This window comes from Anomaloglossus baeobatrachus, chromosome 6 (assembly GCF_048569485.1).
Source record: "Anomaloglossus baeobatrachus isolate aAnoBae1 chromosome 6, aAnoBae1.hap1, whole genome shotgun sequence".
In the NCBI taxonomy this organism is placed as follows: domain Eukaryota; kingdom Metazoa; phylum Chordata; class Amphibia; order Anura; family Aromobatidae; genus Anomaloglossus; species Anomaloglossus baeobatrachus.
The window spans coordinates 74,519,520-74,545,838 of NC_134358.1; positions in this window are offsets into that span (position 1 = coordinate 74,519,520).

A 26,319-nucleotide genomic window follows, 5' to 3' on the forward strand; every position below is an offset into this window, starting at 1 on the left:
TTTCTTTGGTGAAGAAGAACCCGTTCACAACATCAACTGAAGTCCAGAACACTCTCAGTGAAGTAGGTGTATCTGTCTCTAAGTCAACAGTAAAGAGAAGACTCCATGAAAGTAAATACAAAGGGTTCACATCTAGATGCAAACCATTCATCAATTCCAAAAATAGACAGGCCAGAGTTAAATTTGCTGAAAAACACCTCATGAAGCCAGCTCAGTTCTGTAAAAGTATTCTATGGACAGATGAGACAAAGATCAACCTGTACCAGAATGATGGAAAGAAAAAAGTTTGGAGAAGAAAGGGAACGGCACATGATCCAAGGCACACCACATCCTCTGTAAAACATGGTGGAGGCAACGTGATGGCATGGGCATGCATGGCTTTCAATGGCACTGGGTCACTTGTGTTTATTGATGACATAACAGCAGACAAGAGTAGCCGGATTAATTCTGAAGTGTACCGGGATATACTTTCAGCCCAGATTCAGCCAAATGCCGCAAAGTTGATCGGACGGCGCTTCATAGTACAGATGGACAATGACCCCAAGCATACAGCCAAAGCTACCCAGGAGTTCATGAGTGCAAAAAAGTGGAACATTCTGCAATGGCCAAGTCAATCACCAGATCTTAACCCAATTGAGCATGCATTTCACTTGCTCAAATCCAGACTTAAGACGGAAAGACCCACAAACAAGCAAGACCTGAAGGCTGCGGCTGTAAAGGCCTGGCAAAGCATTAAGAAGGAGGAAACCCAGCGTTTGGTGATGTCCATGGGTTCCAGACTTAAGGCAGTGATTGCCTCCAAAGGATTCGCAACAAAATATTGAAAATAAAAATATTTTGTTTGGGTTTGGTTTATTTGTCCAATTACTTTTGACCTCCTAAAATGTGGAGTGTTTGTAAAGAAATGTGTACAATTCCTACAATTTCTATCAGATATTTTTGTTCAAACCTTCAAATTAAACGTTACAATCTGCACTTGAATTCTGTTGTAGAGGTTTCATTTCAAATCCAATGTGGTGGCATGCAGAGCCCAACTCGCGAAAATTGTGTCACTGTCCAAATATTTCTGGACCTAACTGTATGCTAGACTGTTTGTTGATCTTTGATCACATCCTGTGGAGAGTCAATCACGTTTGCTACCCTCCTATATATGCTTCCTCGACTATTCCATTAATGCCAGCTATAGCTTACCTATACTGGTCTGGTGAGTTGTTGTGATCCATACTCACAGGTGGTTTTTGAGCATTATTGCTGTGAGCGGTTGTGGAGTTAACTCTTGTTGTTGTTTTCTTGCTACCTTCCTGCTCTTGCTTTTCTCCTTAGCCTCTTACTGTTTATTAGGGTTCGGTTCCACTTGCATTTTGCACGGGCGAATGCAATCTGATAAAACAACGTGATGCTCTCACACTAGTGTCCTTCTGCGATTGGTTTCTCATGCCACAGCGGCATGTGGAATGAATCGCAGCATGCTGCATTTGGCAGCGAGTCACTCATGCACCCCCATACAAGTCTATGGGAGTGTGTTAAACATCGAACTACACTCACATGTATTCTGACTGCAGTTTGATGTACGCAGAGAGACAGACCGAGGAGGAGATGGGGAGAAAGTGCTCCCTCTCCTCCGCACCTGTGAAGCGATCGCAAGATTGCATCACAGTCGCATGACCCTCGGCTGACACCGCAGCAGAGGGTCATTAGCATATCACTTCCGAAGCTATAGCACTAGTGGAACCCGTACCCTAAGTGTGAGTTTGCAGTGTGTCTGAGTTTTGGTTTGCCCCTCTCTGTCTTAGGCCTCCTTCACACGTCCGTGAAAATCATGCATATTTTTCACAGACGTGTCAGAGGTGCGTTTTGCCCTACGTGTGCCGTGTTTATGGCACACGTCTGTTCTCCGCGTGTTCTCAGTGATAACACACGGAGATCGGGAACTTTCTGCTCACCTGTCCCTGGCGTTGCTGTCCGTGGTGCTGATCTTCGGTCTCTGCCGATTTTCCGCTGCTGCTGCTTCCAGTCCGCAGTGGAGTGAATATGCAATGAGCATAATGAGTGGGGGTCGGAAGCAAGTGCCAGCAGCGGCAGAGACAGCAGGGCTGGAGAAGGTGATTTATAGAAATTAATTTTATTTCACAGACGTGTGTTTTCTCTGGTGCGTGTCGCACGGATCACATCCATCCTATTTGTGTGTTCCGTGTGACACCCGTGATGCTGGAGAAAAACGTACATGTCTACGTGTGGAGCACACAGTCACACGTATGCTCCACACGGATGCACAGTCCATGGCAAAACACGCACGTGAGCGCAGACCCATTGATTTTAATGGGTCTACGTGTGCCCGTGTCTCCGGCACTTGAGGAAACGGACCAAACACGTACCGGAGACACGGACATGTGAAGGAGGCCTAAATCTGTATTTCTATCACACTCATGTCCGTTCCTTCCCTGGTGTGTAACAGATTAGATCTCTTCAGGAGAATTGCCAGGCACAAGACTCTGGCATCTCCACCATTAGGGGTAACCCTGAGGTTAGGGAAAGCTCAGGGTCCCCCAGCTTGAGGGACAGCATAGGAGACCCTTGTCCCTCTCTACCCTGCAGTCACATTGTGACACCTTCTACATTATTGCTGACGCTAGATCTCAATTCTTTCAGTGTTTTTTTTCAGCACTTTGCAAACAAAACGAATAGGTGAAAAACACAAGAAAAAAATGCGCGTGTGATCTTACCCAGACAATGTTTTATCTAAAAAATTTTGGTATCATAATGAAGTTTTATACTATACTGAGGATGAAAAACAAAATTCTCATTGTAGCTTCAAAGTTTTGTGTCCACATGCAAGATCTCTATGAGGTTCCTCAAATCTCACGTGTCCTCTGCAGCACAACTGTCCTCTAATGGGTCAAAGCTCAATCCAACGCCAACCATTGCCACCTTATAGATAAGCCACTGGGAAACTTTATTACTTTTTTTCTGCTGAAGTGCATTTCCATTTATCACTAAAAATATATATATGCTGCAAAATAATATGTGACTGTACCTATGACTGAATTCACATTAAGATTTTTAAATCTTTTTTGCAAATTTATTATTTCAATGCTTTCAAAAATGAAATAAAAAAAAATAATTTGTGTATATATCTCCATTGTAACAGACTACAAAAGAACTGTAGTCTCAGTCTCTTACATCTGTCCCCTATTTTTTTGGGACATGAATTCAGTAACCTGGTAAGAACAGAAAATCTGAAAATTAATTGTTAATATCTACGCATAGGTCTCCATATCAGCTGTAGAACCCAAAATTGGATGTTCAGAACTCTTATAGAATAAGGCTACGTTTACACGTGTTTTTTCTGCACTCAAAACCTTAACTGTTAGGCCTAAGACACACGGCTTGACAATCTGAGCGAGTGGAATGTGATAAAACATCGCATTCCACTCGGACCAATATTAGCCTATGTGCCAGCACCCATGAGCGATTATTTTCTCAGCCCTAATCGGACCGAGAAAATAATCGCAGCATGCCGCGGGTGCAATGCGATCCTTGTGTCTCTCGCACCCATTCAAGTCTATGGGGTGAGAGAAACATCTCACTGCGCTCGCAGTACACCGGTGTACCACATGTGCAGGGCGAGAATGGCAATAGCCGGCAGCGGAGGAGAGAGGGAGATAAATCCCTCCTACCCCTCCTCAGAGCCGGCCCGCCCCTCCTCAGAGCCGGCCCGCCCCTCCTCAGAGCCGGCCCGCCCCTCCTCAGAGCCGGCCCGCCCCTCCTCAGAGCCGGCCCGCCCCTCCTCAGAGCCGGCCCGCCCCTCCTCAGAGCCGGCCCGCCCCTCCTCAGAGCCGGCCCGCCCCCGCAGCTGAGGTCCAATCGCACCTCAGCCTCAGAAACACTCGCATGACACACTGCTCCCGCTGTACTGCCAGCATGAGCCGAGTGTCATACGATGATTGCAGTAATCCCCGTGTGGCCCTGGCCTTAAAACACTTCTGGCAAAATGTGTTTTTCAAGATCTCAAAGTTTGACTTTGCTTCCACTGTGAAAGTGTAAACCATACAAGGTTTATGCGACCAATGCAAGACGTATCATTTTTGCACTGCACTGCAGCGTAAATGCATGCGTCCTGCGTCCCCTATACAATCTATGTAGATTGTGCATGACATGTGCGCACGTTGCTTTTATGAACGCAGCGATTTGGGTGCTAAAATTTTGACCCAAATCCGTGCGTTCATAAAATGAGCATGTCAATTAATTTGTGCGCTTTGGATGCAGCTCCCGGTCTGTCTATGGTGGGGGCGGCAGCCAGAGCGCATGAAATTGACCTTTTTTCTACACAAAAACTGCATCCATTACGCAGTGTTTCTGCAGCGATTTGAAGCGCACATGTGCTGTCAAATCGCTGCAGAATATTCAGCAGGTACATGCGAACAAGCCCTAAAGGACAACTGACCTCGGCACACCCAGAAACCCTCTCTGCCTAGGTTTCACATCTTGCTATACCTGTGTTTGTTTAACCAAAAAAAGCTGCAAGACACTGATAGCAGCATTTTTGCACTTCTATGGGTGAAATTTTTTTTCAAAAACTCTTAAAGAATTGCCATGCTGCAGATTTAAAAAAGGCTTCTGTTTTTCAATTCAGTCAGGAAAAAAAACACCAAGTGTGTGCACGAGATTTCTGAAATCTCATCGCTTTTGCTGGTACTGTAAAAAAAAAAAAAAAAAACAATTTTAATTTGCATAAAACACAACGTGTGAACATAGCCTAATGTCTTTTTTTTTTTTTAATCTATAATAGATATGCAAATAAGCAACTTTGTGATTTATCTTATCAGAGGAATCTTTTTCTCCTCCTGGACTGATCATTCATTCTCATGACTAAAATTTGTGTTTAGTGAAGACCGACATTCACATTAATGAGATAGGAGATGGCAGTTGGTGCTTTTTAAAACCTATGGAGGTCGGAGGAGTTAGAAGCAGACCTGGACATTCTGCTGCACGTTCTCCTGAAACAACAGTTATACTTTAAGGTCAAGTTTCTAGCTTTATGGTTCTAATTCTCTAAAATACTCAAGTGACATACTGTCACGAAGGAGCGCCCGGCGTGTGGTGCCACACATAGTGGTAACCAGGGAAGATGTAGAGGAAGTCGATAGACAGAGGGGAAAATGGGTCACCATCTCACACTCACCTGTTACTGTTCCCTGAGCTCCCTAACGTCCCCTGACAGGTCCTTCCCCCCCATGCAGCATCATCTACCTAGGTCCTCGTTGACTCTGAACATACCCCGACTAGTGAGACACGAGTCCCACTTCTACAATTAAACAAAACAAGGAAGGTAAGACAAACAGGTGGGGAAAGACAGAACAAAAAACACTTCTTGGTTTCTTAAGCAGGAAACTTCACAGCTGCAACTGAAATGACACCTCCGCTTTCCCAGAGACAGGCTCTTTGAAAGTCGTCAGTATAGAAGATCTATCACCAGCATGGAGTAAAGCCAGGAGTGGGTAAATATAGAGGAAGGGCGTGATGGCAAGATGCAGATGTGATTTGAGGCTATGAGTAATCTCAGCCAGAAAGGAAAGAGTTCTTGATCCTTTCAGCACAGCATCAAGTGAAAGCAAATCCACTCCAACACAAAGTGTAACCTGCTGATGCGACACACTCGTGACATACGCCGAATAGTGGCCACAGTCCATATGAATGCTTAAGCATCCATCTACCACAGGAGCATTTTTTTTCCTGCTAATGTTACATGACTATTGAATTGGATTCTGAAATTTTGGCTCATATCCATCTTACTGGCTGATGCGGATTCCAGTCACAGCCATGTACTATCACACAATCCAAAGGGAGATGCAAAGTCACGAAAAACTTCTCTGTACAACTATCCCTATGTACATACTACGGAAAATGACACCAAAATTAGGTGACTGCTCCACTTTCAAATAGCTACAGAAGTGAAGCATCACTTTAAAAAGGAACGAGTCCGGATGATTTTACAAACTGTATAGGGCATATACGGGCAATAAAAATGTTACCGATCTCTTAATAATCCGATGTGCCAGTGCTGAGAAAACAAGCTTTGAAGACACATGGAAATTAGCCAATAAGTGCACTGGGGTGTGCGCTCAAAGTGAAAGGATCTGCCCCAATGCACTTGCAGGATAAGGCCGGGGCCACACGGGGCATTAGTGTGATCCTCGCATGACACTCGCCTCACACTGGCAGCACAGCGGGAGCCGAGTGTCATGCGAGTGTCACTTCGACTGAGATCCAATCATGCGAGCGGACCACAGCTGCGGAGGGTGGGCCAGTGCTGAGGAGGGGTAGGCCAGTGCTGAGGAGGAGGCGGGCCGAATTAATCTCCCTCTCTCCTCCGTTGCCGGCTATTGCCATTCTCGCCCTGCAATCGCGGTACACTGGTGTAGTGCGAGTGCAGTGTTATCTTTCTCTTGCCCCATAGATTTGAATGGGTGCGAGAGGATCAAGGATCGCATTGCACCCACAGCATGCTGCGACTGTGTTCTTGGTCCGATTAGGGCTGAGAAAATAATCGCTCATGTGTGCTGGCACACAGACTAGAATTGGTCCGAGTGGAATGCGAGGTTTTATCGCACTCCACTCGCTCCGATTTTCATGCCGTGTGGCTTAGGCCTAATTTGCATGTGGTTTAAAAGCTCAGAGCTGGAACATTGCTAATCTTTATTGCTGTTCTGTAACCTCTGGCCATGCAGCTGCAGCTGTAAAACTAGTTTGATTTGTAAAATTGTTCTGACATATCCATTTACAAAAAACTTCGTTTTTTTCCAGCAGATATACTGTATCTTTAAAAAAAATAAAATGGTGTAGTATGGCCTTGATGACTTCTGCCGGTAAAGGGCTGAATTTACGATGACAATCCTTCATTCTCTGCAGCCGGAGCCGTCCTTTATCGAAACAGTTTAGCGGAATATTTATCTTACATTTACTTTGGCCGTGTATTAGGATAAATGGTTTACAGGCGCTTCCAGGAACCTGATCTGAAGTCAACACCGCTAACCAAAATCCATCCATCCCAGTGTCAATCGTGGAGGTGTCTCGTAGGATCCGCTCGCCTCCTCACTCCCACTTGCTGCTGCTCTGTTTTACTTTAAAGAAGCTGTAACCCCAGTAATTGGCAAAACATCATTTATCCCTGTCCCGGCTTTACGGAGTGACATGGCGCGGAGCGCACTCAGCGGCTGAGTCAGTCTTATACCAGATCTGGAGGAGGTTTTCCAAAGTGTTTAGAAAACAGACATAGTTGCTAAGGAGAGAACAATAAATGTTATACCAAGCAAGAAACACAGTCACCACCGGAATAACTATATAAAGAGATCCGAGCGATGAGTGCAAACATCACCCAGAAATGTTAATAGCACTGACCTAACCTCAACTTTACTCCAAGCCGTGCAATGTAGGTGGCCTCATACGACTGATCACATACCAATATAATGTAATATTGTCATAAAAGTAATATTTATATACTTGTTAGTATGTATGTGTCGAGCAAATTAGTTCTTGGCCTTGTGATTTTGGTGGTGAGGACTAATTCCATGTTGATTTTGCACTCCTTTATCCAAAGCTTAAAGAAAATACCCGGCGCTGCTCGATTTTGCTGCAAAGTCAACAATATCAGTGACGTTAAACAGAATCTGTCAGCAGGTTTTTGCTAATTAAATTGAGAGCAGCAAGAGGTAGGGGCAGAGATCCTGATTCCAAGGATGTGACCCTTACAGGGCGGCTTGTTGTTTCAATGCAATCAGTGTTTTATCAGCAGATTATACTGGAGGATTAAGGTACTGTCACACATAACGAGATCGCTAGCGAGATCGCAGCTGAGTCACCGTTTGGTGACGCAGTAGCGTTCCCGTTAGCGATCTCGTTATGTGTGACACTTACCAGCGATCAAGCCCCTGCTGTGAGATCTCTAGTCGTTACTGAATGGTCCAGGTCATTTTCTTCAAAGGCGATGTCCTGCTGGGCAGGACACATCGCTGTGTTTGACACTGTGTGACAGGGTCACAGGGACTGCTGAGATCGTTATACAGGTCGCCACTGCGACCTGTATTGTTCCTGCATCGCTGGTAAGATCTGACTGTGTGACATCTCACCAGCGACCTCCCAGCGACTTACCTGCGATCCCTATCAGGTCGCATCGTTTTCGGGATCGCTGATAAGTCGTTGTGTGTGACTGGGCCTTTAGTTGTCTCATGCCATGTAGTGAGAGGAGTATAAGGTAGAGGCAAAGAGCCTGATTCCAGCGATGTGTCACTTACTGGGCTGCTTGTTGTGTCAATACAATCAGTGTTTTATCAGCAAATTATACTGGAGGATTAGTTGTCTCATGCCATGTAGTGAGAGGAGTATAAGGTAGAGGCAGAGAGCCTGATACCAGCGGTGTGTCACTTACAGGGCTGCTTGTTGTTTCAATGCAATCAGTGTTTTATCAGCAGATTATACTGGAGGATAGGTTGTCTCATGCCATGTAGTGAGAGGAGTATAAGGTAGAGGCAGGAAGCCTGATTCTAGCGGTGTATCACTTACAGGGTTGCTTGTTGTTTCAATACAATCAGTGTTTTATCAGCATATTATACTGGAGGATTAGTTGTCTGGTGCCATGTAGTCCTACTGCTCTGTATAACCACGCCCCCAGCACTGATTGGCAGATTTCTGTGTACACTAATAGAAATCTGCCAATCAGTGTTTTGGGTGGGTTAAGCTCAGTATTCAGAGAAGTGGTAGATTTGCAGCAGATAGAACAGGAAATTTATCGAAACTGCAGCAGGCAGCCCAGTGACACCTCTGAAATCAGGGTCTCTGCTCCTTCATTATTCTGCTGTCAGATAATAGCAAAAACGTGGTGACCACTTCCCTTTAGGACCCCACTTGCATAGTAAGATGTATGCACAATACCTGTCACTCATGCACGTTCCATGGTAAATGTGTGGAGTTGTAAAGTTATCGGCACCGCTCACTAATAATTACATGCTTTCATTCATGTTGCAGTCCTCTCCTTTTGCAGAGGTAAATTTAGTCCAGCAAATTTACACCCTTTAGAATCACACAATTTTGGCTGATCACCCAATTTGTGTCCTAAAAGACTGACTATTGGTCGTCCATATCATATGGCCTGGATGTCAATTTTTTTTACATCTTTTTACTAGTACACATGGACAAAATTCATACAGAAAATCATGCTCAACTGAACTCAGTTGTTGTAATTAAAAATATTCAATGCTTACAAATACAAGCCGTGAAATAAGTATTGAACACGTCACCAATTTTCTAAATAAGTATATTTCTAAAGGTTCTATTGACATGAATTTTCCCCCAGATGTCGGTAACAACCCATCCAATCCACACAGGGAAATAAATCAAACCATATTTATCCGTAAATTAAGTTGTGTAATAAAGATAACTGATACTGGGAAAAAGTATTGAACACATGAAGAAAGAGAGGTTCAAAAAGCCATGGAAAGTCAGGACCCCAGGTGAAATCTATCAGTAGTTAGAAAGCAATCCTGACATTTAGTAAAAAAATATCAGCTGGCTCAACTGATGGCCTGTAAAAAGGTGTCTCATTACCAAGGTGCCACACAAGAAACCTCTCATGATGGGTAAAAGCAGTGAGCTGTCTAAAGACCTTCATAACCTTATTGTTGCAAAGCATAAGGGGGCTTTACACGCTACAACATCGCTAGCTATACCTAGCGATGTCGCATCCAATAGCACCCACCCCCCGTCGTATGTGCGATATGTGGTGATCGCAGCCGTAGCGAACATTAATCGCTACTGCAGCGTCACACGCACATACCTTGACAGCGACATCGCTATGACGGCCGAACAATCCCTCCCTCAAGGGGGAGGTGCGTTCGGCTTCATAGCGGCATCACTAAGTGGCTGGCCAATAGAAGCGGAGGGGCGGAGATGAGCGGGACGTAACATCCCGCCAATCTCCTTCCTTCCGCATTGCCGGTGGAGGCAGGTAAGGAGATGTTCGTCGTTCCTGCGGTGTCACACATAGCGATGTGTGATGCCACAGGAACGAGGAACAACATCGTACCTGCAGCAGCAACGATATTAAGGAAAGTAGCGACGTGTCAACGATCCCCGTTTTTGAACAATTTTGCGATCGTTGCTCCTTGGTGTCACACGCTGCGATGGCGCTACCGGCACCGGATGTGCGTCACTAACGACGTGACCACGACAATATATCGGTAGTGATATCGCAGTGTGTAAAGCACCCTTTACTTTCAACACTGGTTGCAGAAGAATTTCTAAGCTATTATAGATTCCAGTGAACAGTGTTGGGGCATAATCTGGAAGTGGAAAGAATATAATGTCACCATAATCCGGACACGACCTGTGCTCCCAACAAGATTTCAGACAGAGGAGTGAAATAATTATTAGAAGAGTTGTCTAAGAGCCACCTGTGGAGAGCTACAGAAAAACCTTGAATTAGCAGGTACAATTCTTTCAAAGAAAACAATACGTAAAGCACACACCTTCCATGGCCTGTATGCACGCTCACCACACAAGACTCCATTTGTGAACAAAAATCAGGTTCAAGTGCATTTAAAGTTTGTTCCATGTGCATAACCCGCCCGGATATTATCAGCAGAGGTGCAACTGTCACTCAAAAAGATGATGAATTTTTGAACTTCACAAACTTGGATTTCAAAGCCTAAACATCCGAGCTGCCCACTAATGGTATGTACAGACTGCGCCTGATAGTGCCAGTGCTGCACTGGCTGCACCTTATATACCAAAATCCTGATGTTTGGTTCCCTTTAGGCCTTAAACACACTTCCGCATAAAAAACGTACGTGTCTCACGTTCCATTTTTCGGGTCCGTGTTCCGTTTTTTTATGGGCGTTTCTCCGGTACGTATGACATTCGTGTGATGGTGTATGCTTGCCGTGTGTGCGTGTGGAATGGCTGTGTATGCATACGTGTAATGTCCGTGTGAAATGATCCGTGTGTGATGCTCAATGTCGTTGATACATGTCGGCTGACCGCAGACAGTTGCGCGATGAGAATGAACTCGGGTGAACTTCACCCGACTTCATTGTCGTACCGCGGCTCTGTCTGTGTCGCGTACTGATTAGCGGTCACCCGTGAAGGACTCACCGGTGACCGCTAATCCCCTGAGTGACTGAAGTGAGCAGCGCGATTTGCGCTGCCGTCACTCAGGTTACCCACAGCTAGCTGGATCCTCCACCCGTGACCGCAACTCACCTGTGACTTCATCGCTGTCACTCGGGCAACTTGCAGTCACAGTTGGAGGATCCAGCGGTGGCCGCGAGTAACCTGAGTGACATTATTGCTGATCGCGCTACTCACCTCAGTTGCTGCGTGGAGGTGACAGGAGCGGCCGTGTCTGCTGCATCTCCTGTCCCCTTCATGTAGCAGAGCTGGAAGCGACGTGGGACCTCCGTGGATTACGCCGGACATGGATGGGTTTTTGGGGCTTAATAAAGTGGTGAATGAGGGTATTTGTTAGTGTTTTTTATTGCAAATAAAGGATTTTTCGTTGTGTGTGTTTATTAACTTTAAATTACAGGTTAATCATCAGGGGTGTCTCATAGACGCCTGCAATGATTAATCTAGGACTTAGTGGCAGCTATGGGTTGCTGCGATTAACTCCTTATTACCCCAATTGCCAACGCACCAGGGCAAATCGGGAAGAGCCGGGTAGAGTTCCAGAACTATCGCATCAAATGGATGTGGCAATTCTGGGCGCCTGCTGGCTGATATTTTTAGGCTGCGGGGCTCCTCATAACATGGAGCTCCCCATTCTGAGAATACCAGCCTTCAGCCGTATGGCTTTACCCTGGCTGGTATCAAAATTAGGGGGGACCGTACGTCGTTTTTTTTAATTAATTATTTATTTTACTGCACAGTATATACCCGCCCACCGGCGGCTGTGATTGGTTGCAGTGAGACAGCTGTCACTCAGCGTGTGGGCGTGTCTAACTGCAACCAATCATAGGCGCCTGTGGGCAGGGGACGCAGGGAATAGTAGCTTGATTAATGAGCGGCCGGCTTTTTCAAATTAATTGAAGCTGGGTATCTTTGGAACAGCTGTTCTTTGCCGCGCTGATGATCGGGGATTGGTGAGTATGCGACAGGGGAAGATACAGACCGAGTGCCAAAGGGATGATGACTGAGAACAGCAGAAAAAAAGGTAAGTAGACTGACATTTAACAAAAAAAAATAAAAACCCGACATCGCTCGTTTAAAAACGCACAAGGACGGTACGTGCTGAAAACGGACATGCTACGTGTGCCGTTCGTGCAGGCACGAACCCATTAACTTTAGCGGGTCTGTGCCTGCGTGCTGACCGCCAAAAACGGACATGTCGGCCGTGTGGGAAAACGCACACACGTACTAACCACACGGACACACTTTCCGTGTGATTTTAAATGTGTGTGCCATCTACCATAGGGTAACATTGGTCAACGTGTCTCCGATACGTGCAAAAATGTACCAAACACGTACCAGAGGCACGGATGTGTGTTGCGCACCCTAAGTGAAGCTGAGCCGCAATACCGCTCCCAACCAGTGGATAAGGTTGGCGCTATTTTTACGTTTTTTTTCTAATGCTGGTTCAAGCCTTTTCTAAAGATAAAGCGCAGAACATGGGCTCAGGATACAGACTTGTTTTAGCAAGTAGTGTTCTGTAAACTACTGTAAACTTGGGCTTTCTTTTGTTTAGACATCACCATCTAACGTAAGCAGTGACCGGGGAGCGCAATCTGCACTCAGATATAATGGCCCATTAATTGTTACTGGAATTGGCTGTACGCTAATGTGAATCATCCACTTCTAACAACGTAATTACGGGCAGAAATCACGCGTCTGACGAGAGGTATAGGTAACTAGTGCGCCACTGAAAATTCCTTTCCTAACTAGATGTTAAAGAAAAATTACTTAAAGGGCCTCTGAGGGATAAAATAGAAAAATCACCAATATTACATTTCTCAATTCCTGGATGTTTTAGTTGTCCCAATTTTTGTATTGTTTACTTCCTGCAATGATGCTGTGATATACATCTACGTGACTGCTGCAGCCAATCGGTGATGGACAGCAGCAGTCATATGAATTTGCGGCACGATATGACTGCAAAGACAACCCGAGTAATCTGTTGTTAGGTTGTAACTGTTTGGGTGAAAAGCAATATGGCTGCTAAGTTATGCATTTTTTCCAGAGTCCTATATAGCTTCTCTATCAAGTTATGCAGCAATGAGATATATGTATACAGTGCTCAGCATAAATGAGTACACCCCCTTTGAAAAGTAAAATTATCAATATCTTGTTGAATACATATTGTGACAACACCGAGTTTCTTTGAATATTTTTTTAACCCATAACATGAAAGTAGGATAACAATATAACTTTTATTACAGAATGTTCAGTTTTACTATATTAGCTGATGCAAAATTGAATACGCCCCTCATCAAAGACAACTACATCTAGTATTTTGTACGACCTCCATTCATTTTAAAGACAGCACTACGTATTCTAGACAACGGAATGAATAGGTTGGTAACATATTTGGACAACTATCTATTTCCGTTCTGTGAGAATGAGCCCTTTTAAGGCCACTTAACACGCAACGACATCGCTAACGACATCGCTAACGACATGTCGATGGGGTCACGAAATTCATGACGCACATCCGGCCTCGTTAGCGTCGTCGTTGCGTGTGAAATGCAGGAACAACTGTTAACGATCAAAAATACTCACCATATAATTGATCGTTGACACTTCGTTCTAATCTCAAATATCGTTGCTGTTGCAGGTACGATGTTGTTCATCGTTCCTGCGGCAGCATACATCGCTACGTGTGACACCGCAGGAACGAGGAACTACATCGTACCTGCGGCCACCGCCAATGAGGAAGGAAGAAGGTGGGCAGGATGTTACGGCCGCTCATCTCCGCCCCTCCGCTTCTATTGGGCGGCCGCTTAGTTACGCCGCTGTGACGCCAAACGAACCACCCCCTTAGAAAGGAGGCGGTTCGCCGGCCACAGTGACGTCGCTAGGCAGGTAAGTATAGTGTGACGGGTGTTAGCGATGTTGTGCGCTACGGGCAGCGATTAGCCCGTGACACACAACCGACGGGGCGGGTACACTCACTATCGATATCGCAGGGTGTAAAGTGGCGTTTAGAGTCGGGATGCTGGATGGAGAGTGATGACAACTTGTCTATTCAGAATCCCCCATTGGTGTTCGATTCAGTTGGGTTCTGATGAGGAGTAATGCTTGGCCATGGATTCACCTTCACCGTTGTTCTTCAGAAATGCCCTTTCATATCTGTCTGCTGGATTCCTGATTAATGAATGATTGGACTTATCTGTGTTTGAATTAGAATTTTGAAGTCTAAACTTTAGCTTTCCTCCTAAAACCTTTATTGGGGTGTACTCATTTTAACATGTTCTTGAATGAATTTGTTTGGAAAATTACTTTTTTGTATGTGCAAAATAACAAATCTTGTTCGCAATCAATTGCCCACATTTGTGGGAGTATTTTGTAGCATGGGATACCGTTAAAAATGTTGATACTTTCCACCCTACTCCCTAAATTGTAGCTCTCCACCTGGGCATCTAACCCTATCCCTATGCTAAATGGTGTCATTATGGTGCAGTTGTATCTTATATGGCAGCAAGATTACATCATGACCTACATCCTTGAGTTGATCATGTCTAACTCATGGAAAACCTCTGAAATGTTGCTTAAAGAGGATTTCTGATATGACATAAATGGAGTATCCTTGCAATAAAGGTGGAATGACCAACAAAACAAAGGTGCAGCATTGCTGACATAAATGTGCCTTACCTGTAGTATCAGAAACAGTCCTACTGTCATGGTCATCTATCTGTAGAACCACAGTCTCTTTGCTTTGTGACCTGGCACAATAAACATAGCCTTTTTCCTTTGGCTAGGAGAGGGTTCCTTTCCAGAAAGCATGTCTTCACCTCCTCAGGTTTGGGACCACTCCCACTCCCTATAAATACCCTCTCCTCCCAGCAGAGGGTGCTGATAATTTTAATTCATTTGGAAGCTTGGCCTGGAGGTGTAAGAGTCCTCTCTGCTACTTGCGGTGTTGGCTGCAGTATTGGTTCTGACTGCAGCAGTCTGTAGTGTGACACTTGTTTGGTGTGGAAGATTCCCAGTTGTCGGTTTACTTCCCCCTTTTATGGTGTAGTCCCCTGTGCACATCTAGTCGCTCCTTTTTGTGTGATAGCCGTGTGTTCAGGTTTATGGTTTTTCACCTGTCCGTATGTAGTTGTGGGGTTTGTGTTTACGGTCCCGGCTCACACTTTGGGTGGAGGTGGGAGAGGGAAGTTACATCAGGGCTTGAACAGAAGTTAGGGACACGCTGGCAACTCGGACCTCGCTACCATCAAGCGTATCTCCGAGCTGAAGGACAGAGCAGTGTCCCCAGTCTGAGGGTCAGCTTAGGTGTCCCGGTGTTATCTTCCGGTCTGCGTGGCACCTACACTTTCTGGTATCACAGGAAACAATCAGCGTCCCAGTGGTGGAGCACCCACCTACTGTACATTGATAACCTATCCTAAAGTAAGGCCAACTGTAGCTTGCTTACTATTTGTACTTCAGAGCCTTCTTTTCTTTCTTCCAGTCAAATACGCAGGTTTGTTAGATAATTTGGTTTGCTTTAGCTAGTGAACTTAAATGTGACTATTGAGGCTCAACTTTCTTGACTACCCCTTTGGATTTTTCACTGCACCACATTTTGATTCTTGCTGCCCATCGATACGTGACTCATGGCTTGGGTGACTACTCTCTTTTTCTGTACTGAATACCCAGTTCTGCTGAATTTTTATTCCTTTACTTTTGGCTCTTCAGCATATGATTATGTGTGCTCCACCATATGGCATCTCCAATTCTGTCACAATCCCTGTTTTTGATCACTGGCCTCCCTGGCTATGCTCAAGAACCAGCAACTATGTGCCGGCATAGTTATTGAAGCAGAAAAAAAAACTTCAGGAAAATGCTAGTGGTGTTTTTTTCCTGAAGCATCTTGTTTGACATATTTTTAGCCATTTTTTTTTAGCAGAGACGTCTCTAGATCCAATACTACAAGGTTAGTTTTTGCTAACATTTCTTGTTGTTACCCATTTCCCATATACATCCAACCATTACAATTGCATCTGGTTCCACTTCTGCTAAACATTATATGAGAAATCTGTCAGGAGTGTATCTCGCTTGGGGGAGACCCCAGGAGATTCTGGTGTCATAAGGTCACATTGCCTTGCCGCTGGCAGGTTCACTACTATTATTTGATAACATCTCCTTGCTTGTGGTGCTGTAAGGGTTAAGCACCTTTTCCTGCCAGACTGCTGGCTGCAGCTTCCAATCTCATTTGAGGCTCTTTGGGATCACTCCCCTTTTGTAACGCCAGCCTGAATCCACAGACTCAGATGAGCTGTAATGGACAGGCTAGAGGGAAGCCACTCACCAAGCAGGACCCCTTGAACCCTGAAACCCTTTAACCCCTATACAGGGATTTGGAATTACACAGGGCCCAAGGTGATCACTACCTGTGGAAGGCTGCAGTACGATGAGAGTAGTAGTCAGGCAGGGTCGAACTGGGAAATGCAAAACAGGGACAGAATCGGCAGCAGGCAAGCACGCAATCAGAAAACAAAGCAGAGGTGAAATCCGGATTGGGCGGCGAGGTACATAAAGAGCAGGCAGGAGGGTAGTCAGGAAACAAGCAGAAGTCAGAACACTAGAAACACTAAACAGAACAGGGCGGGACAGGAACCAGGAATACAGAACTATCTCTGGCAGTGGTCAGCAGATAGGAGGGGAAATAAGAAGGGTGTGGTGTCTTCCCAATGGCTGTAGCTGAATGATGGTAATCTCAGCTGGAAGACACACACCACCTACAGTCAGCCAGTGGTAATGCAGATCCAAAGGAAACCCAGCCCAGTGGATGAGCGGAGCCTGCGCCCACCAGCGCCGCTGGTATCGACTCCTCTCCCATCACCAGCACTATCCACGGCAGGAACACGGCGTTGCCTGGTGATCGAAGTAGAAGTCGCTGGAGCGGACTCCAATGGGGACGTAACATCTTCACTATTTAAATCCTGTGATCTGATCACATGATGCCTGTGATAGAAACTGAATCCCTCATTTTTATTTGGTCCACTTTGGAAGGAGCCTGCTCTGGAAGAAGTTTGTCTTGTTGGATGCAGCAGTAGTTGTTTCCTGCACTGAAGCCGCCTAGAGTGTTTTTTCTTTTCGTGTCTATTTCCCCTGACTGTTTTCCAACCCTCGTGTTTTTGTATTGTAGTGGTGAGACTTGGGATCTTGTCGGCCTGCTCATTAGCCAGGGTGAGTGTAGGGCTAGCAGAGGGCCTAAGGTATCCGGCTCAGCGATAGGTTGCAAGAACCTGTATAGGGACGCTAGGAAGCTCAGGAATCGGCTTGAGGTGAGTTCAGGAGGTGTCCACTCACTCCTCTCCCTAGCGGCAGGGACCTCCAATTGTAACGTCATCCCTGTGTTCCCTATGTGTTGCTACATCTTCTGGGGTTTACCAGGTGTGGAGACACGGGGCTCTATGGGTGCTCTCGTCCACTAAAACCCGCCGCCTTTAGAAAGACAGCGTGGCTCAGGGCTCATCCCAACTGAACGCCGGCCTCCTTAACCGTCGGCGTAACACTACTCAGACAACACAGGGTGAGGGAACCACAATAATTAGACTTTATTGGATCCCCAAACAATTAACGGCACATAACACATAACCAGCAAAACACACAAATGTAACAGGCAACAGAGTCTCACCCTTCCGCTGGCTCACCAGGGATTTAGAATGTCCATGCCTCAGAGCTTCCAGGGCTACTCACTGCAGTCCAGCAGCACCCCACTTTTGGCGGGCACCCACCGTGACTGGAATAATGCCAGATTTAGGAAGCTGTGTGAGGTCTGCAAAGTCTGTAACAGGTGACTGAACTGTCCCAACCTGAGTGTCCTCCTTAGGTAGTCCTGGTATGATGATACAATCCTGACAGCCGGAGTCGAAATCCCTAGGCTGTGGATATGGTCTCCAACCGGAACCGGAGCCCCTAGATTGAAGCCATAAGATATCCTGATCCTCTAGTCGGCTCCAAAGAGCTTAGACTGGATCCATCAGCATCCAACAACCTTCATCAACCCTGGTGGCTTAAAGAAGTCCTTTTTATAGCCATAACCTTCCCTTAGGATACACTGCGTCCTCATCGATTGGTTGGACAAGATTGCTTCTCCCATTGGATGAATTTCAAGCTGCATGGATAATGTTCATTTAAATGATGTGCATAGAAAGACTTAGTATATCTACATGGAGTCGGCAAGTCACCGACTAGACAATGGCTACTAAGGTAATTACATTATCAATACACAACTACAATACAATGATTACTGGAAAAGTCTGGAGAGCAATAGCTAAGCAAACATGACTTAGCACACATAAGAACAATAGTCTGGCTGAATGTTAAGAAACTTTAACCCATGAGAGTCCATGTCGTCACACCAGATACTAGGGAAACCCTGTTAGTCACATGTGTGACAGAATCAGTCACCAGTCCAGCCATGGTCACCCAAGTCCTATGGTAAGCCAACTGGGAAAGTGAGTCCTATAGGTGAAATTGTGTCATGTGGTTGGTTGGTTCCTTTGATATCACCAGACCTTTACACCGAGGAGTCTCAGTATGAATTAACTGATCTTGAAATAGTAAATTGCTTTCCACTCTTTAGATTAAACTCCATTCATACAAAACGTTCTTCCCTGTAACTTTGGGAGATTGGTCCAATTAGCTGTGATTACCTCAGTACTAAGAGTAATTGCTAAATTGAAATGAGCTCCATAGACGTATTTTGGGACATTATATAGATATCGATATCATTTCAGGTTTTGGAAGTTTTCATTCTGGTTGCTGTTTGTTCGCATAGATCAATACACATTTAGAGACTTTTAAGGAAATGAAATATCAATGGAGTTAAGACCAGAAGAACGCTGACTGAATGTTATTTATTCATTAGATGGGACCAAAATAGGTTGGTAGGACTTAAAGGAATTAAAGAGCACAGTAAAATTCAGGAGAAAATCACGGTGTGACGTCACAGGACAACCAGTCTATCTCAGGCGCTTTTCCTCTGAAACCAATAAACGTCCAGTTTCTGTCTGTAATGAGACGTCCATACGCTAGATCTCCTTACGATATGAATAGAACATGAGTCAATGAGGAGGAAATGATTTCTGTAATTAAATTGAATTTTTATATTCATTCAATTTTAATTTTTATTAGGAAAAATCAGCCATATTTGTTCTACACCACAGTGCAGTGTATTTCAAAAGACCATCAGTGTGAATAATGTACGGACATAGCAAAGGGGTTAAAAATTAGTCAGCAGTAAGCCCTTCGTGACCTTGGACGTCCCGCTATGTCCAAGGTCGTGTTGCTCCCTCTAATGCAGGCTCACACACCGAGCCTGCAGCTTTCCCTTCATATGTTGGCTGATCTAATCATTAATGAGATGGCTGGTCTCTCATAATACTCTAGACACTGATTTTCTGCATTAATCAAAGATGCAGATATATTTAATATGCTATATTAGCATAGATGTGAGCGAGTGCACGCACGCTTTGCAGAAAAAGATTGATAAATCCTATAAAGATATTGATACAAATAATTTAGAGTATTCTTTACTTCACTTGTGTCTCTGCGTGAGTTTATTCTGCCCTCCGGCTGGTCGTACATAGCAGTTTCCAGGGTGGAGAGCCCACTATTCTAAGGGGTACTTTGCACGCTGCGACATCGCTACTGCGATATCGTCAGGGTCAAATCGCAAGTGACGCACATCCAGTGCCGGTAACGACGTCGCAACGTGTAAAGCCGAGATGCGCCGATAAACGATCGCAAAAGCATTGAAAATCGGTGATCTGTGTAGCGTCGGTCATTTTCATAATGTCGCACCAATAGGAGATACAATGTTGTTCCTTGTTCCTGCGGCAGCACACATCGCTGTGTGTGAAGCCGCAGGAGCGAGGAACATCTCCTTACCTGCCTCCACCGGCTATGCAGAAGGAAGGAAGGAGGTGGGCGGGATATTTACGTCCCGCTCATCTCCGCCCCTCCGCTTCTATTGTCCGCCTGCCGTGTGACGTCGCTGTGACGCCGCACAAGGGGGCGGGTCGCCGGCCAGAGCGACGTCGCAGGGCAGGTAAGTGCGTGTCAAGCTGCCATAGCGATAATGTTCGCTACGGCAGCTATCACAAGATATCGCATGTGCGACGGGGACGGGGACTATCGAAGCTCGGCATCGCTAGCCGATGCTAGCGATGTCGCAACGTGCAAAGTACCCCTAACAGTATGCAGTTCATTGTATATGAACAAGAGAAGTGGAAAAAGCCAGCAACCATCTTGGAAAAACTCTGATGCTTTATTGTGAAAAAGCCATGAAAAACATACAGTGGATAGTAAGCTCAGCGTATAGACAAGGGTCTACGCGTTTCAGGCCTAACATTGAACTGGCCCGTAATCATGAAAACCTTTACAAAACAAACTGAACATCTTAAATACAAAAAAAACAAGAACAAAGTCATACAATGAACATGCAGGATGATTGGAGGAGACTTGATGCATCAATGTTATACTATTGTGGCGCCCTGGACTAGCCAGGTTGTCACAGGTACTACAACACACACCCCCACCCTGAGACAGGCACACCAGCCATACACAAAATCCTTGTTGCCTCCCTCCAGGGGCTGATGTCCACACCAGGTGGGGTGGAGCCAGGCAGTTGGCCCCACCCACTGAGGAGTTCACAGTCCTGGAAGTGGGAAAAGGAAGTCAGATCAGTTAGGGAAGTGCAAGTGAAAGGAGTGAAGTAGTAGTGGAGGAGTAAACTGATGGTGTCCGGGTGTGTGGCCCGGGCACTAAGAGCAAGGTTGGCAGACGGTGGTGGCCGTCTGCAGGAGAGACAGATCAACGCGGAACCGTAGGACTGGGGACGGGCGGTGGCCCACCGGTGCCGAACCGGGGAGCGAAGTGAAGCCAGCACACTCAGGCAGGGCCTGACCAGGCTTGGAGTTGCCATTAGAGGTCAAATCCATCAGTGACCGGAACCCCAGGGGTTTCCTAACAGCCAAGACCCGATTGAAGGCAACCGTCTGACCAGCAAAAGGAAATACAGCTACCGCCACAGCTAGAGTTCCAAGGGCCAGAGCCTGCGGGCAAAAGGGCTCCTCCGGCACATATTTACGCTGGGGAGCGGGTTACCGGTGGGAATCCATCGGGACCGAACATACACAAGGGTGCAGGGAAAGGCAGCCACCACCAACCGTCCGGGAGAAGTCACAGCAGCCGGCTGCGGGACCCGGCCATCCAGCCGTTTGGTTTACCAGAGACTTTGTGTACATTTGTGGCTGAGTGAGTACAACCGTGCCGTCCGGCACCGCGCTGCGCAGTCCAGGCGACCCTGCACCTTGCCAACCCTGCCTCCCCGTCACCTCACCGGGCCCCGGGACCCCAACCCCTACCCACGGAGTGGGGAAACAACATCCCAGCTGCTCCCTACCATCGCTCCCAGGATCCCCGTCACCAGCAGCGGTGGTGTCCAACCTCACCACAACCCGTGGGTTGCGTCACGGACCAAATCCCCAAACCAAACTACCCCCCTTTCACTCACGGGCGAGGAGCGCCGCTCGAGTCCCCAGATCCGGCCCACCGCTCGAGCCACCGAGCAGCCATCGCAGCAGCGCCAGACCCGAGCGTTAGCGAGCCCAGCGCAGCGGCGTCCTTCCCCGCCCGCGACACTATGTTAGGCCTGAAATGCGTAGACCCTTGTCTACACGATGAGCTTTCTATCCACTGTATGTTTTTTATGGATTTTTCACAATAAAGCTTCAGAGTTTTTCCAAGATGGTTGTTGGCTTTTTCCACTTCTCTTGTTCATCGCTATTACACCAGGATCCACCCTGATGTGCCTGACACCGCCCACCATTTGGGATACATATAGGTCTAGGTGAGCTGTGATAACATATTCTTTTTGGTTCATTGTATGTGCCAGCTTATTCTTTAGAACCACTTCCAGTCCCTTTAAAACAATATACCAGTTCCATCAGTGTCAGTGCATCCAAGGGCCTAGACTCTGAGGCAAAACTAGTAGAGATGACCAGACCTGTTGAAGTTTGGTTTGGCAGGGTCAGCCGGACTTTAGATAAGGTTCAGTTTGGGACCTAGACTTGACCTGAACCCCAATGGAAGTCACTAATTGGGCAGTTCAGGTATCTGTCCAGATGCAGCCAGCCATAAACAGATCCCTTCCTGGGGCATTTGGGTGGGGTTTTTCCATGTTTTTTTTGTTTTGGTGCACACAACATCCAATTACTCTGTTGTTACCCCAGTGCGAGCCGATCAAACACTACAAACAGCTCACAATGGGCTGAGCACCGAGCATACCCAAGAAAAGCGATGCTCACACGAGTGAAGATCATGCGTAAAGCACCAGAACTCAGTTTTTTCATAAAAGTCCAAACACCAAACCCTTGGGTTCGCTCAGCTCTAAAAACTAGGCTTTCCTTCACCAGCGACACTGCCCTCACCTTGCATCTAAATACCTTTTCCCATGACGCATCTATAAGGGATAAGCAGGTTATCCTGTAAAACACACCCCCCGTACCATATCTACCTAAATGAAGACGAGAACCACGACTTTATTGCAGGAATGGCCACAGTTTTATTTTACCGTATATATGTATACCAAACTTGTGGCCCAACATGCCACTCAATTGTTAAACTTAACCTTATACATATATATACCCGTATAACCAGAAACACCGATAGATCCGTCCGAGAGGCAAACCATCATTCCTAACCCCCCGGCCGTAACCTCCAAACCGGCCCAGAGGACCACCTCGGCCGTGACCACCCGGCCCGAGGTGAGGGGTAACAACGTTCCATCGTTAATTACCCCTACCCAGAACCTGCGGGACCTCCGCCCACAAGTTCCCATCCACTCCGAAGCCACTCCCCTTGAGCGACTTCGTACCAACAAGCCGACTGTCGGTACTCCCAACCTCTCAGACGGACCTATCACCCCGCTGTGACAACAATAAATTAGCAACTCAACCTTGTATTCTCCTTTATTCCTCTTTTTTTTTTTTTCTTTTTTTTAAAGTTCTTTTTTTTTTTTTTTTTTTTTTTTTGAAAAACCATCACCTTTTCACCTTTTTTTTTTTTTATTTTTTTTTTTTTTTTTGAACATATACATATAATTATATATCAGGGCGGGCGGGTGGGACACAAAGATCAATCGACGAAAGGGGAGGTAAACAGCACACCCCCCTCTCTTATACCTCTCCCAACACCCCACCCCTTCCTTGCTCCCCCCCAATCCCCTTACAGCTCCCTACTACCAATCCTGTACTCCCACACATCCCCCATCCCATGCAAACCTATTAACCCTTTCCTAACCTTGCACCCTCCCGATCGTCATGGGGTCCATTCACCCCTATGGGGCTCACTGCCCTTCTTGACGCATCTATAAGGGATAAGCAGGTTATCCTGTAAAACACACCCCCCGTACCATATCTACCTAAATGAAGACGAGAACCACGACTTTATTGCAGGAATGGCCACAGTTTTATTTTACCGTATATATGTATACCAAACTTGTGGCCCAACATGCCACTCAATTGTTAAACTTAACCTTATACATATATATACCCGTATAACCAGAAACACCGATAGATCCGTCCGAGAGGCAAACCATCATTCCTAACCCCCCGGCCGTAACCTCCAAACCGGCCCAGAGGACCACCTCGGCCGTGACCACCCGGCCCGAGGTGAGGGGTAACAACGTTCCATCGTTAATTACCCCTACCCAGAACCTGCGGGACCTCCGCCCACAAGTTCCCATCCACTCCGAAGCCACTCCCCTTGAGCGACTTCGTACCAACAAGCCGACTGTCGGTACTCCCAACCTCTCAGACGGACCTATCACCCCGCCACAGGCCGGCCAAGTGACACCCTTACTTGGCCCGGGCCCCCCACACCCCCAGTGCTTGCTCTAGGCCATCCCTCAAACCCAACATCCATAAATCCAGACCCACATCAGTCAGGTGAACCCCATCTCTCCTTAGATACTGCTCCGTGGACTCCTCCAATTCTCTATGCCGCACCACCAACCCACCATTTCTCGCCACAAACCTGCCAATAGCCCGGTTCAGCTTGCTCCGAGCCCTATTAATACGGTCCACCGACCTCCCAAAACGCCACTGCGTCCGAGCTATAATGTCCGACCAAACGATAACTATGCCCGGGAACGCCCTCCACAAATGTAACAGGTCCAGCTTTATATCCCTTTTCAATTCCCTCGCCGACCTTACTCCCAAATCGTTCCCTCCCACATGCAAAATTAACACATCAGGGACACGATCCATACGGCTATAATAAGCCACCTCAGGGCGCACCCTACCCCAGGTCATGCCCCGAATTCCGAGCCACTTTACTCGAGCTTCCGACACCGACACTCCGAGCTGCCGACCGTCACGCCGCACATCCGCCCGCAACGCTCCCCAATACACATAGGAGTGCCCGAGGATCCACACAAGGCATGGACCTATAAAATACAAAGACCACGAATAAAAACAGCAACAGCACAAGAAATTGCCCACAAACCGGCATCTAACACCAACCTTGAATCCCCAACCCCTGACCATCACCTGACCAAGTGAGGCCTAATGTACAAACGGAACCTGGAAGACTCCCACCTCCCAATCCGCCGGATACAATCCTCACTCAAGCCCCACCTGGCGGCCTCCGTTGCCGCCCCAATCCGGAAGGAGTGAGACCCGTACTCACGTGGCTCCTCCCCCACCCTTGCTAGAGCCATCTTCAGCACCGCATTGAATTGATACCGCGACAAAGCCAATCCGTCCGTATGTCTAAGAAAAACACCAGGGTAACCGCCGCGCACCTTTAAAAACTCTGACACATGTAACACTGGGCACAACTGGTGCCCGGTAAAGCGTACAACACTACTAAGCGCCCCCGGCCCCTCTGATCTGTCTTAGAAAAACGAAGCCGACATTCCACTCTATCCTCCCCCAGCATCACATCACCCAACAGCAAACCACCCATCGCTTGCTTAGTCGGGCTGACCAATTCGCCAATACGAAAGGCCCCAAAAAACGCCAGTACAAAAGCTACCGAGAACAACACCCGCTCATAAGGAGACGAACACAACTCCCCTAAACACCCCACCAAACGCACCAACAATGGCAATGACACCGGCCGCCTACAGTCACGCGACTGAGCCCCTTTTCGAAAACCCTTCATCGCCTGTCGCACCAGAAAATCCTTAGTCGCGTCCCGAACCCCTTGCATCTGGAACAAAAAGGCCAACGCCGCCAACTTGCAACCAATCACCGAAACAGACCTGCCTTCCGAAAAATCCCCACTTATTAACATCAGTACCCCCAACACTCGACCCTGGTAACCCGACTCCATGAACTCCCTACTTTCCAACTTTGCCCATTCCTGCCACACCGCCTGATATCAGGACCAAGTAGCCTCAGACACCGATCTCCGAATTCCCTCAAAAGCTACACCGATGCCAGGTCCCACAGCCAGTTCGGGCAAGGTTCCCCCTCCGCGTCCGCTTCCGGCACCAGCTTCCTGAACCTGCAAAACTGAAACCGTGATAGCGCATCAGCCACCTTGTTGCGAATCCCAGGCACATGCCGAGCCACCACGCAAATGTTTAACTCCAAACAACGCAACACTAGATGCCTTAAATACCCCACAACCGGCGGGGATTTTGCCGACAGTGCGTTGATGGAATGCACCACCGCCATGTTGTCACAATGCATGCAAACCCTTCTTCCAGCAAAAACAGGGCCCCACAACTCCACCGCCACAATAATGGGAAACAATTCCAACAGCGCCAAATTCCTCACCAAACCTGCTTCCACCCACCGCCGCGGCCACTTTCCCACGCACCATCGCGTTTGAAAAATTGCTCCAAAACCTGTCGCCCCAGCCGCATCCGTGTACAATTCCAGCTGGCTATTGGACACCACCTCGCTCATCCAAAGGGTCCGACCGTTGTACCGGTCCAAGAACTCCTCCCACACCAACAAATCCCCTTTCATCATTTTTGTCACTCTGACAAAGTGATTTGGAGCTTTTACCCCTGCGGTTGCGCTCGCCAGTCTCCTATTAAATATCCGCCCCATCGGCATAATGCGACAAGCGAAATTCAATTTTCCGAGCACTGACTGCAAC